Genomic DNA, 2,583 nt, shown 5'->3' with positions numbered 1-2,583 from the left:
GGGGGCTATCGCGCGCCCCGCTTTCGCTTCCTTGAGCAGGGTGAAACGCACTCTTCCTCCAGCCAATCTTGCGCAGACACCGCCCGGCACAACGCATGCCTCGCTCCGGCAATGCACATCATGCGCATGGGCGCCTCCACGAGCACGGTCACCGGGAAAAGCCCAAACCTCCAGCCAGCCGAACAAAAGCCCCCCCCCCCTGGAGGGCCAATCTTTGCCTTTCATCTTGCATGCAAACATGCCGGACCATGGTTCGAGCCATTACCGACCCAAGCTGCCTTTGTTGGCAGAGCCGGCGCATCCGCACGCGACTTGTGGACCACAGCCACCCCCCAGGCAGGGCCGCCACATCCTTGCCGCCGCGGCCATATGTCGTGCCGGAAGCCAGGCCGTGCCGTTGGCCCGGCACGCGCGCCATGTCCGCGGCAGCCGATCAATCAATCGAACTCCTTGTCGACCCTACTCCTCGCTCTGTGGCCTCTGTGCCCCCTCCCCCCCCACCCCCCCCCCTAACTCGCGCCCAGTGCGTCGGCGTCACACGACACCCTTCCAGCCAGCGCGGACAGACTCAGGAACAAGCATTGGAGCCAGCCCACAATCAGCCGCAATTAATGGACATGCCAACGGATGCAACGCCATTAGGCCTAGCCCTCGATTGCCGCCCTGTGTCCCGCTGGGGCCGGGCCTCGGCGCATTCTCCCGAGCACGGACATGCATGAGAAGGAGGCGCCAGCGGGGGAACGGCAAGAAAGGGCCGAACAAGCCACCGGCTGGCTCAGCGAGGCATATACCGCCCGGGAGCTGGCAGCAGGGCCTCCTGTCGGTCCACTCGGGCGCGGATGGGATGGATCCAGGCGCGGAGGTCTCCCTGGCGCCGGGGCCACGGGTTAGGGGGCGGGTCTGTGCCATTGCGAGCGAAGCCCCGCCAGGGGAGTGGAGCAGCCATGATCCTGAGAGATCGGTAGGATCCGAGGGAAAGAGGCAACCGGAGAGGCCCGCCGGTGCGCAGGGCCATGGACCATAGGGGGATATTGCGGCCGGAAGCCCGGGACTTATGCCCCCACCCTGCCAGCATCACCGGCGCGCCGATGTCGGGATCGAAGAGCACGAGCAATTCGTGCGGCTTTCGCACGACGTCTGTGGGCAGGGCAATGGTTGCCCTAGATGCCCTCGTTCTCCGCCCCTCTTTAAGACTTCGGCGAGATTGTGCGCTCAATCGGGAGGAGGTGGCGGACGGACCGGGCATTGTGGGCGTCCCTTTGCCCGCCGACCAGACGAGCCCGCGCGCCTGCCACCGCCGGCGGATCTTCCACCAGAGCGACGTTCTGGCTGCAATCTAAATAATCCAGCAGCCACGGATGTGCCCAGTCGGCCGGGCCGAGGCTGGCATTTGGCCAGGCGGGCCCACTGGGACCGGGACCGGGCCCGGGGCCTACCGAGCGCCCCGACCGCTCAAGCCAATGCGGTCCCAGTCCGGGAGGGTGCGGGACGCGCGATGGCCGAGCCGGTTGGCCGATTGTTTGTGTGCATTTGCGTGTGCGTTTGCATGTATCTAAGTGAGCGCGAATGTGTCCATTAAGGTCCATGGTGGCGTGCTTTCTCGAGGGAAAGGCGCAAGAGACCTTCGACAGAGGCCGGACAATTAGCCGGCAGCCAGCGTGCCCAGGTGGCTGCCCTGGAGAGAGAGAGAGAGAGAGAGAGGGAGAGAGAGCATGTGTCGTCAGCTCGAGCCAGCCCCCGATAATGCTTCGCCCCGGGCCCGGCCTCCTTGACTCTGCTTGGTCCTCCGTGTGGCATGCTAATCTTTGAGGGCGCTCGGGGGCGGCGCCGGTCCAGGCCGCCCCCGGTACTGGCTCCCGGGGGCCGGGCCGGGCCGGGCCGGGCCGGGCCGGGCCGGGCCGATATGCCAGGGAGACGCGACAACAACGCCTTGTCCCAGGCCACCTTGACAACCACGCGCCAAGTGCTGCGGAAGATGAGCAGCACCGGGGTGCGCGGGACGAGGCGCCCCGCGCACCCGATGAGCCGCCATGGACGGGCCGCGCTACTTGTGGCTCGGCGCCACGCAGTCAGGCTGGCACCCGGCGCTTGGCCATCCAAGCTTCAACTCTGGCGCGCTTCCGGGTGGAACACGCCATTCAGGGCCACACGCACCAACCACCCACCGGGGCGGCAGAGCACAGGCCCAAACACTGTACCGCGACATGCATCAAGAGCCCACCGCCGGCCTCTGGCCCGCCATCCTCGGGCATCTCGAGGGCCATCCCCCTCGCCTTGCCGAGCCACCGGAAGAAATTCCTCGGACGCATTGCCAAGGGAAGAGGCAAAACACTGTCCCGGCCATCATGTGATGCACGGGACTCCCAGCATTCGACATGGAGCCATAACCGGCATCGGAGAGGCCGATAGAATGAGGGGGAGCGAGAGGCACAGGGGGAGGGGGACAATGCGAGAGGGAGTGCGAGGCACCAAGGACGAAAGGAAAAGAGACCGCGGGCAAGAGGGGGCATCCAAGGCCCTGTAGACGTGCCAAGGGGGAGCACGCACATCAGGCGGCGATAACATACCTGCGCCCCCCCCCCC

Source organism: Fonticula alba, assembly GCF_000388065.1.
Source record: "Fonticula alba strain ATCC 38817 unplaced genomic scaffold supercont2.3, whole genome shotgun sequence".
Classification (NCBI taxonomy): Eukaryota; order Rotosphaerida; family Fonticulaceae; genus Fonticula; species Fonticula alba.
This window is presented reverse-complemented; position numbering follows the sequence as displayed.